This window comes from Rhynchophorus ferrugineus, unplaced genomic scaffold, assembly GCF_030347505.1.
Source record: "Rhynchophorus ferrugineus isolate W39M unplaced genomic scaffold, kcgeb_rfMv2 rfM660, whole genome shotgun sequence".
In the NCBI taxonomy this organism is placed as follows: Eukaryota; Metazoa; Arthropoda; class Insecta; order Coleoptera; family Curculionidae; genus Rhynchophorus; species Rhynchophorus ferrugineus.
Window position 1 is genome coordinate 15001 of NW_027473237.1, and position 10737 is coordinate 25737.

At 42.4% G+C, this 10737-nt stretch overlaps 2 non-coding genes across 2 annotated transcripts in view; both read right to left on the minus strand.

Annotated features, from left to right (window-relative positions):
- LOC143206365 (5.8S ribosomal RNA) overlaps nt 1-120 on the minus strand; it is a 155-nt gene extending 35 nt beyond the window's left edge. The window contains exon 1 of the ribosomal RNA XR_013008340.1: nt 1-120. This exon is cut by the window's left edge and continues 35 nt beyond it. This is a non-coding gene — a ribosomal RNA (5.8S ribosomal RNA).
- A 708-nt stretch (nt 121-828) lies between these two features.
- Nucleotides 829-2817, minus strand: LOC143206366 (small subunit ribosomal RNA). Its single transcript, XR_013008341.1, has one exon. It is a non-coding gene; the product is annotated as a small subunit ribosomal RNA (ribosomal RNA).
- Between the last annotated feature and the right edge of the window lie 7920 nt (nt 2818-10737).

A 10737-nucleotide genomic window follows, 5' to 3' on the forward strand; every position in this document is an offset into this window, starting at 1 on the left:
CCAGGACCGCAATGTGCGTTCGAAATGTCGATGTTCATGTGTCCTGCAGTTCACAAGTTGACGCGCAATTAGCTGCGTTCTTCATCGACCCACGAGCCAAGTGATCCACCGTTTAGGGTAATCTTTTTTTAAGTTAGGTTTTAAACGCATATCGAAACGTTTCTATTATAAGACGACGACGACGACGACGACGCGCGCTCACGTCATAGACAGCGCTTGCGCCCCTTTCGCAGCCGCCGTCGACTTTAAAACGCTCTTACGGTTTATTTTCGTCTTCTCCACTACACACAACGAGAGGAGCGGAGACAGACTACTCGAAATGGTGACGTTCGTTGTAAATTTTCGTCGTCTCACCTCGTACGACAACAAAAGAGCATACGCTGATCATAGTTTGGCAATATTTTCGTAAACTAAATCTCACCCTTTTGGAATGAAACAAACGAAGGGTGATAAGATTTTCGTAAACTAATCACATTACCGATCATCGTATATGTTCGTCGATATGAGGATCGAAACGTCGATTAGAAATATAATTGGCAAAATCGTTTTATTTTGCGCTCGATTTGTCCATTTATAACGAAATCCGTCGTAGGCCGACGATTATTACTCGTCGTCCTATATAACAACATCTTCATCGTATATATCTCCGCTTTCGGGCGTACATCTTTTAAAACCATATATTATAGGTACCCGAAAACAGCTACGTTGACGACGTCGAAATTCGATCGGAACTTCCGAACTTCGTAGATGGCTCTTTAACGTTCGACAATGATTTTTACAGACTTGTACGTTTACCTATTATATATATATAGGCATAACAACACACTGTAATGATCCTTCCGCAGGTTCACCTACGGAAACCTTGTTACGACTTTTACTTCCTCTAAATGATCAAGTTTGGTCATCTTTTCCTACACATCGACGACGCCGAAACGCCATCGCGTGTCGATCCGAAGACCTCACTAAATCATTCAATCGGTAGTAGCGACGGGCGGTGTGTACAAAGGGCAGGGACGTAATCAACGCGAGCTTATGACTCGCGCTTACTGGGAATTCCTCGTTCATGGGGAACAATTGCAAGCCCCAATCCCTAGCACGAAGGAGGTTCAGCGGGTTACCCGGGCCGCTCGGCCAGGGAAGACACGCTGATTCCTTCAGTGTAGCGCGCGTGCGGCCCAGAACATCTAAGGGCATCACAGACCTGTTATTGCTCAATCTCGTGCGGCTAGAAGCCGCCTGTCCCTCTAAGAAGAATAGTTTGTACGCCGACAGTAAAAACCGCGCACGAACCGCGAAACCCGAAAGCAACGCGGCCGGCGGGCCTTTAGGATGTCAAAAAGCGCCTAGTTAGCAGGCTAGAGTCTCGTTCGTTATCGGAATTAACCAGACAAATCGCTCCACCAACTAAGAACGGCCATGCACCACCACCCACCGAATCAAGAAAGAGCTCTCAATCTGTCAATCCTTCCGGTGTCCGGGCCTGGTGAGGTTTCCCGTGTTGAGTCAAATTAAGCCGCAGGCTCCACTCCTGGTGGTGCCCTTCCGTCAATTCCTTTAAGTTTCAGCTTTGCAACCATACTTCCCCCGGAACCCAAAAGCTTTGGTTTCCCGGAAGCTGCCCGTCGAGTCATATTAGGGAACGTCGACGGATCGCTAGCTGGCATCGTTTAAGGTTAGAACTAGGGCGGTATCTGATCGCCTTCGAACCTCTAACTTTCGTTCTTGATCAATGAAAGCGTTTTTGGCAAATGCTTTCGCTTCTGTTCGTCTTGCGACGATCCAAGAATTTCACCTCTAACGTCGCAATACGAATGCCCCCATCCGTTCCTATTAATCATTACCTCGGGGTTCCGAAAACCAACAAAATAGAACCGAGGTCCTATTCCATTATTCCATGCATACAGTATTCAGGCGAAATTTTAGCCTGCTTTGAGCACTCTAATTTGTTCAAAGTAAACGTGCCGGCCCACCTCGACACTCAGTAAAGAGCACCGCGGCAGGATTGAGTTGGGCCGTCGTAACCACGACGCGCACAACACGCACGCCGAAACGCACGCGCGACGGCGACGCGACACGACTAAGCCCACCGGCAGGACGTCTCGCGAAAAACACGCCAGTTAACACCGCGAACGATGAACCGGCGGCGCGAGACACAAATTCGACTACGAGCTTTTTAACCGCAACAACTTTAATATACGCTATTGGAGCTGGAATTACCGCGGCTGCTGGCACCAGACTGGCCCTCCAATTGATCCTCGTTAAAGGGTTTAGAGTGTACTCATTCCGATTACGGGGCCTCGGATGAGTCCCGTATCGTTATTTTTCGTCACTACCTCCCCGTGCCGGGAGTGGGTAATTTGCGCGCCTGCTGCCTTCCTTGGATGTGGTAGCCGTTTCTCAGGCTCCCTCTCCGGAATCGAACCCTGATTCCCCGTTACCCGTTACGACCATGGTAGGCGCAGAACCTACCATCGACAGTTGATAAGGCAGACATTTGAAAGATGTGTCGCCGGTGCGAGACCGTGCGATCAGCTTAAAGTTATTCAGAGTCACCAAGTTGTACGATGACGAGCGCGAACCCGAAACCGATTGGTTTTGATCTAATAAAAGCACTCCTTCCATCTCTGGTCGGAGCTCTGTTTGCATGTATTAGCTCTAGAATTACCACAGTTATCCAAGTAATTGTGGGTACGATCTAAGGAACCATAACTGATTTAATGAGCCTTTCGCGGTTTCACCTTAATTCGGTATGTACTGAGACATGCATGGCTTAATCTTTGAGACAAGCATATGACTACTGGCAGGATCAACCAGGGAACTGTTCTTATTATTTTATCGACACGAAGCAGATAAAACAAATACAGACACAGTTTATTTTATAAGTTTGACTTATAAAGAAACGTGTGCGTAAGACGACGATATATAATATATATCGACGACTAATAAAAAGGAGGTGCATGATAGCGCGCCTAGACGACGGAAAAAACCGGTCCGAGGCGCCACGCTCTTACATTTTAATATTAGTTGTCTAATAAAACAAAACGATATCATCATCTTAGACACATCTTTTGTTTTTTTTATACACAACCGATCGACTAGGCACCCAATTATCTCGATTATCGACGACGATCGTCGACTACGTCGAAAATTGGATGCCGCAAAATATCGTTCGGCGTTTATAAGACCTCGAAAAACATTCTCTCCGAACCCTTCGCTAGATAGAAATATATAAAGCGACAAGGAAACCTCGTACGAGAAACGTTTCGTGATTTTTTATTTTATTCTCGCTCGGAGAGCAGAGAGCTATCGCAAAATGTGTTGCTGTTTTATGAACGTTCCGATGAAAAACCGATACGTCCATAAAAATAATAATTCCAATCGCATATGAATCGTGGATCATCTTCTTCTAACGAAGCCGAATGTTCCCGCCGAATTCGCGATCTCGCAGTGATACCGTCGTCGTCGTCGTACGCTTCCCGATATATCGAAAAAAACCGACCAGGAAGAACAACGAAACGACGATACAAAATCGCGAGAGCGTTACGAATATATAATAACACGACGAAATACGCTTTTTATTTAGATAAATAAAAAAATACGGTTCGGATCTTATATATTAACATATAATATGTAATACCACCTTCGCTGATCAAAAGCCACTCGGTAAAAGTGTCACAGCGCCGGTCGACCCGACCCGTCGTATCCGTCTCTCGTATCGCCCCACGTAGAAGCGCACACGATTTAAGCGCGGGTCTCTCGCCAGCTATCGGAAATGTATGGGTGTTTTAGAACAGATCGTTTATACGGACGTTGCGCAAATTTTTCGTTTTTACGTCTGCCCGTTCTCGTTATTATCGGAATGTTCCGATGAATAAACTTTAGCTTTAGACAACGTGAACTTCTAAAGCAATAATTTTAACCTCTCGTGTTAATACGTCCTCAGGCCGTTTCTAGACTGCCGATCACGTTCTTTAAAAGTCGGAAAATTCCGATCCATAAAATTATGCTAGTAGAATGTAAAGATCCTTCATAGGATGGATACTGTCACATATCGATACGGCGATCGGAGTAAAACTGTTCTCACGTATTTCAGGACATTTTAGGTTGTTACGTCGGCCCGTTCGTTATTATCGGTATATACCTATGAATAAATGTTTTGCTTGTAGAACGTAAGATTCCAAAAGAATGATTCGCCGAAACGATGGTGCACCCTTACGATCGGATATTTGCCGCTTATTGGCCATTTTCTATAATTCATCCGTTAGATATCGTTTATCGACTACGGATAAGGTTTTCCGATATCAGAATGTTCCTAAGGATGATTCGAAAGTGATTTGAACGAAGAATTTGATAGAATGAATCCTTTATTTATCCATTGAGTACAGGGTACGGAGTGTCTGCGGGGTCAGCTAATATATTATATTTCTCTCTCGACGTAATGGTAACTCGAAGTCCGAACCGCGCTCATGAAGCTCGGTTTCAATCCAATCCATGTTGGTCGGTTCCTCGAGAGGAACGCCGTATCTTCGCGGTCGACCGCCTAATGAATCAGGTGGTAAAAGTCCAAGCCCAGCGCGGCAACGGCAGGCGCGTTCAACGTTTTAACTGCCAATTCTACGGTCATTCATCGGCCAACTGTAAAGCCACTCCGGCCTACGTCAAGTCCCAAAGACAGAAATTCCCCGCCGAAATGCACCAACTGTTGAGAACCATACACCGCAAATTACTCGGGATGCAAGTGCCGACCTACTCCAAAAACAACCAAACCCAAAAGACCAATTCCTCCCCCCACTCATGTACGGGGAACTCAAGATAACAGTCGTCTGGCTGGTCTGGATTCCACTAGAACACGAACCCGATCTCCATTGGCGAAATACTCTTCGGAACATATTCAGATGACCAAGGAGATTTTCAGGCCATTTTCAACGCCATCAACCACACAGCTATTGGAAGAATTACTATCGGCCGGGATAATAGATGAGTTGGAACTTGGGCTTATTGCTCCAAGCGAACCAACTCACTACTCCTCCAATCGACCGACAATAATTGACTTTTTTATCTATCAAAATTCGAATCAAGCCTCTGACCTGCAAGTACTCCAAGATATCGATTCTGACCACAGGCCTATCCTCCTCACCCACCATCAGCGATTTTCCACTGAGTTCCACTGTCCCCAAGCAAGGTCAACCTAGTAAACGAAAAAAAAAGTATCTTCTCTTTGACGATCCTCATTATATTAGGACGATAGTTCCATTCTAAATTCTTGATTAATTACAGTTCCTATTTGTTCATTTCGAGACGTTCCCGTGATTAATACTTATCGTGTAGAAATTAGCCACAATCCACAATTAGCCACAGTTAGGAAAAATAAATTAATTATCATATAGTCATAAACGTAATAAAAATGAATACACATATTTTCGAAGTCACTCCAGAAATACTTTACCTTATTTTTAAATAACAATCTCGGGCCGTACCATTTTTACAAAACTTATTCTATATACTTACTATATAACAGATTATAATGATATAATATAATTCAATACAATAACTACAATATATATATATATATCTGAAAATTCTGTTTTTATAAAATGTCAGCTACTGTTTAACATTTCATTTTTTAAAATGTATATCCAATTGTGGTTCTGAAAAGAACCGATTTTGCAGGTAAGTAGTATATTGAAACACACATAGGTATGTGAATTAATTTACTTAGAACTGGTATATTTGGTGACTGCTTTGGTACCTTCGCTAACGGCGTGCTTAGCCAACTCACCGGGTAACAATAACCTAACGGCGGTTTGGATTTCTCTGCTCGTGATCGTTGATCTCTTATTGTAATGGGCGAGACGCGACGCTTCGGCGGCTATCCTTTCGAATATATCGTTCACGAAAGAATTCATGATCGACATGGCCTTGCTGGAGATACCCGTATCGGGATGAACCTGCTTTAAAACTTTGTATATGTAAATCGCATAGCTTTCCTTCCTCCTGCGCTTCTTTTTCTTGTCGCTCTTAGAGATATTTTTCTGGGCTTTTCCGGCTTTCTTGGCCGCCTTACCGCTTGTCTTCGGTGGCATTTCGAAATAAAAATCCCGACGTCTCACGTACCTCAAAGAGTACTTAACTAAAAAAATGCCTTTAATTCTAGAACTTATAACATTCGAAGGAACACTTCTAAGCCCCGCCCATAGCCCGAGTTAGAGTCTGATTGGTCGCGTATGATATAACGAGTTTGGCTCGCGGACAAAATTCCAGGCCGATCTGTAAGAAATTTCCAGTACCGTTTTTGATTTAAAGGTGAGCAGTATCTAACAACGATCGAGATTAACATGTCCGGACGTGGTAAAGGCGGAAAAGTGAAGGGAAAGGCGAAGTCTCGTTCCAATCGTGCGGGATTACAATTTCCTGTCGGTCGTATTCACCGACTTCTAAGGAAAGGAAATTATGCCGAACGCGTAGGGGCCGGTGCTCCCGTTTACTTAGCTGCCGTAATGGAATATCTGGCGGCCGAAGTTCTCGAGTTGGCGGGTAACGCCGCTAGAGACAACAAGAAAACAAGGATTATCCCTAGGCATTTACAATTGGCCATCAGAAACGACGAGGAATTGAATAAACTGTTATCTGGCGTTACTATTGCCCAGGGCGGCGTCTTGCCTAACATTCAAGCAGTATTATTGCCTAAAAAGACAGACAGCAAAACCAAATAGATAACGCAAACCGTTTAAAGTTTTGCATACGCCCTTTAATATCGGTCCTTTTCAGGGCCAACAAAATCGTATAAAAAAGAAGTTAGAATACGCGTTCTTATTAAAGAATAAATATTAACTAGAAAATTTATAAATAATCTGATCTGTACTGAATATTCCTTTATTACTGTTTTAGAGTATCGATCGATCGGTTCCCTAATTAGTTACGGCTCTATCTAGAAAATAATCATTTAAGTAATAATAAGATAATAAATAAATTATATAAATATTCTTTCTTTTATAAAGTTATATTGTGGTTCTGAAAAGAACCGTTTTTTTTTTCTATTAAAAAAATACGGTCTTGGACGAACGTATTTTTTAGGGAAGTCGTAGCACGTCCAGGAGTGTCGGGATATTTGTAATTTTCAACTCCGTGTCTTCTTGATCTGACGATGAAATGTGTCGCCTGTTTAATATATCGTCATACGTAGTAGAAATAGTTTTATTTCTTTTTCTTTGGTGATACTGGTTTTTTAGTTTTCGCACCTTCACCAGCGGCAACACGAACAGTTGAGGTCGTCGTCTTAGCACTTTTCGGTTTAGGCGCCTTGGGCTTTTTCGTAGGTCCGGCTTTATTAGATTTTTTCGCTTTGGAAGGCGATTTCGGGGATCTTGCGGCCGTGTTGCTTTTTGCTGCTTTCGAAGATGAACTATTAGCGGCGGCATTGGAAGCGGACGTAGTCGTGGCGGCGGTAGATTTCTTTCCTGTTTTCTTTTCGACGGCTTTTTTGGCAGAAGCTTTTTTCTCGGCCAAAGTTGCAGATTCACCTTTCTTACTTTTAGCTGTGGTTTTCTTAGTTGAGGCGGAGGCGGCGGTCGTCTTTTTTTCCGTTTTCTCTGAGGTTTTTTTGGCAGACGCTTTTTTACCACCGGCTGTCGTAGCTGTCGCGGCACCTCCTACTGGTTTTCGTTTATTTTTCTGTCCGGTTTTGGCAGTGGCCGTTTTTCTTTTCTTCGTACCTGCGGCTGTCGTACCTCCTGCTTTACGTGCCGAAGCCGCTAATTTAAATGATCCGGAAGCTCCTTTGCCCTTCGTTTGTACCAAAACACCCGAAGCGATCCACGTCTTTATATATTTCTTTATAAAGGGCGATAATTTGTCAGCATCCACTTTGTAATTGGCCGCTATGTATTTTTTAATAGCTCTGAAGGAAGTTCCGCCTTTCTCTTTCAATCCTTTAATTGCACTCGTTACCATATCAGCGATCGGAGGATGACTAACTTTCGATTTAGAACTCTTCGCCTTGCTCGAAGTGGATTTTTCTTTCTTCCCTCCTGCAGACGAACCTGCGCTACCGGCTGTAGCTGATGCGGCTCCCGTAGCCGACACCGAAGATGAATTCGACCCGGCCGGTGTGCCTGTTGACGATGCGTTAACAACGGCGGCGGAATTTCCTCCACTCCCTTGATTCGACGAAGGAGAAACCGCTTGTCCGCTAATATCGACGTCCGACATTCTGATATAATTTCTTAATTTTCTTATAAGAACGTTCTAATCACGATTCGTTTGACAAAGTTACGTACGTGCGTATGCTTCTCGTTCGCGTATTTTAACTGTCTGGCGGTCGCTCTCATTTAATGCGTACCCTATATGATATGAGCCGAACGGAGGACTGAACGGTCGAGCGCGAACGACGTTCCATATTCCGGCTTCGTCGAAACGTTCATCGAGCTTGGAACCGTTTACTTATTTCTCATATTAAATACATAAATCCTTTAGAATATCATACGATTTATGTTCGAGGCGTTAAAAGATAAAACGTAGTAGAAGTAGCAAACTTTACCAATAAATTTTACGTTGACTATCGTCTTAGAAGGAAGCACAAAATCAAGCGTTGCTCTCGATTCCGTCGAAACTACCAATTTACATTCGAGTTATAGACTTTCGGTTATAACTATGAAAATATATCTTTTCAAATCTACGTCCCCCGATATATCGTCTTTTGATATAAATGCAATTCCGTACAGATCTAATGCTATTATTGGAGAAACGAGACATATTATTCCTAATTGATGCGGTACAGATTGTTCGTTGTCCAAAACGAATCTATATCGAAACGTACCGTTGTCGAATTAACTGTAAGAAAACAATGACATGAAAATTAACCGATCCTATACTAATATACTTCTTATTTAACGGTTTCTTAACACCATCCGAACTCTGGGTTACAATCGAACGTATCGGGTGAGCAACGATATCGAGACGTCTATAAGAATATCGTGTCAAACCCTTCTGTATCGATACAATGCTCATATATATTATAGTATATTTTGCTTCTTTAGTTGAAATCTGTTTTCATAAATAGTTATCTAAAGTCAATAAATACATGGAACGCGATCTCCATACATACGTGCGTAGAACTACCGTACCTTCTTTGAAATCTTAAGGATTCTCCAAGCTCATCGACGCGAAGTTTATCTCGGAGTATTTTCTCTCTAAAGGAAAACTATATTAAAGCTTCAACGAAGATTCGGTATTCGATTGTTCACCATCATTTACATTCTTGTCATTAACCTAACATTTATTATGAAATCTTATTTTAAACTTTATCTATCTTTTTATATTACGATCGTCTATTATAATGCAGTATATTTGTTACTTTACAAGTAAATCTTAGATGAAAGGAGCAGATATTTAATAAAATTTAACGTCATCTTAGTCCATTTTCGAATAATAAATTTCTTTTTTTATGCTAGTAAATTTGTGGCTCTGAAAAGAACCGTTGTTTTCTTTAGTTGAATAGATACGTTGTTCTGTTTTAATTGGTCAGCATATATAATACTTTATTTAACCGCCAAATCCGTATAGGGTTCGTCCTTGGCGTTTGAGGGCGTATACTACATCCATGGCAGTAACGGTTTTCCTTTTGGCGTGTTCGGTATAAGTGACGGCGTCTCTGATAACGTTTTCCAAAAATACTTTTAATACACCTCTGGTTTCTTCATAAATTAGACCGGATATACGTTTAACTCCACCCCGCCTAGCCAATCTTCTGATGGCGGGTTTCGTAATACCTTGGATATTATCACGAAGCACTTTACGATGCCGCTTAGCGCCTCCTTTTCCCAAACCTTTACCACCTTTACCTCTGCCCGTCATGATTTATTCAATTTAGTATTAAAAGAAAGCAAATTTATAATCGAATTGTGCAGCGTACACCTCGAATACTACGGGTAACTATTTCAATTTCAAATCCTACCATGGGTTTTGTTGAGTTCGAATCGGGTCCCGCCCACAGATGCTAGCCGGACCAATCAGAATATCTTCACACATTATTAAAAAGGGAGATTTCTTTGACACCTTCGATCAGTTTCCAAAAGTTCGTTGGTGCTTGCGCTTGTAATTCTTCCTACACGTTTGAAGTCAGACCCGTTTAGACGATGGCTCGTACCAAGCAAACTGCTCGAAAATCAACCGGAGGTAAGGCTCCCAGAAAACAATTGGCTACTAAAGCAGCCAGGAAAAGCGCTCCCGCTACCGGTGGTGTTAAAAAACCGCATCGTTACAGACCCGGTACGGTCGCTCTAAGAGAAATCCGACGCTATCAGAAGAGTACCGAATTATTGATTAGGAAATTGCCTTTCCAACGATTGGTTCGCGAAATCGCTCAGGATTTCAAGACCGATTTACGTTTCCAAAGTTCGGCAGTGATGGCTTTGCAAGAAGCTAGCGAGGCCTATTTGGTTGGTCTCTTTGAAGACACCAATTTGTGTGCGATCCATGCTAAACGAGTAACTATCATGCCTAAGGACATTCAATTAGCCAGACGCATTAGAGGCGAACGTGCATAAATGCTACGGCTGTCCTATATTAAGGTCGTTTTTTGTATTTATATGAAAAAAAAAGGTTCTTCTCAGAACCACCAACTTCTATTAGAAAAAAGAGACATTGATATTTTTTCCGTTTATATGACGCTTTAGTTATAATATTTGTGAATTGAATTTAGAATATTATGCTCACAAATATATTGTGAATATTGAGGAA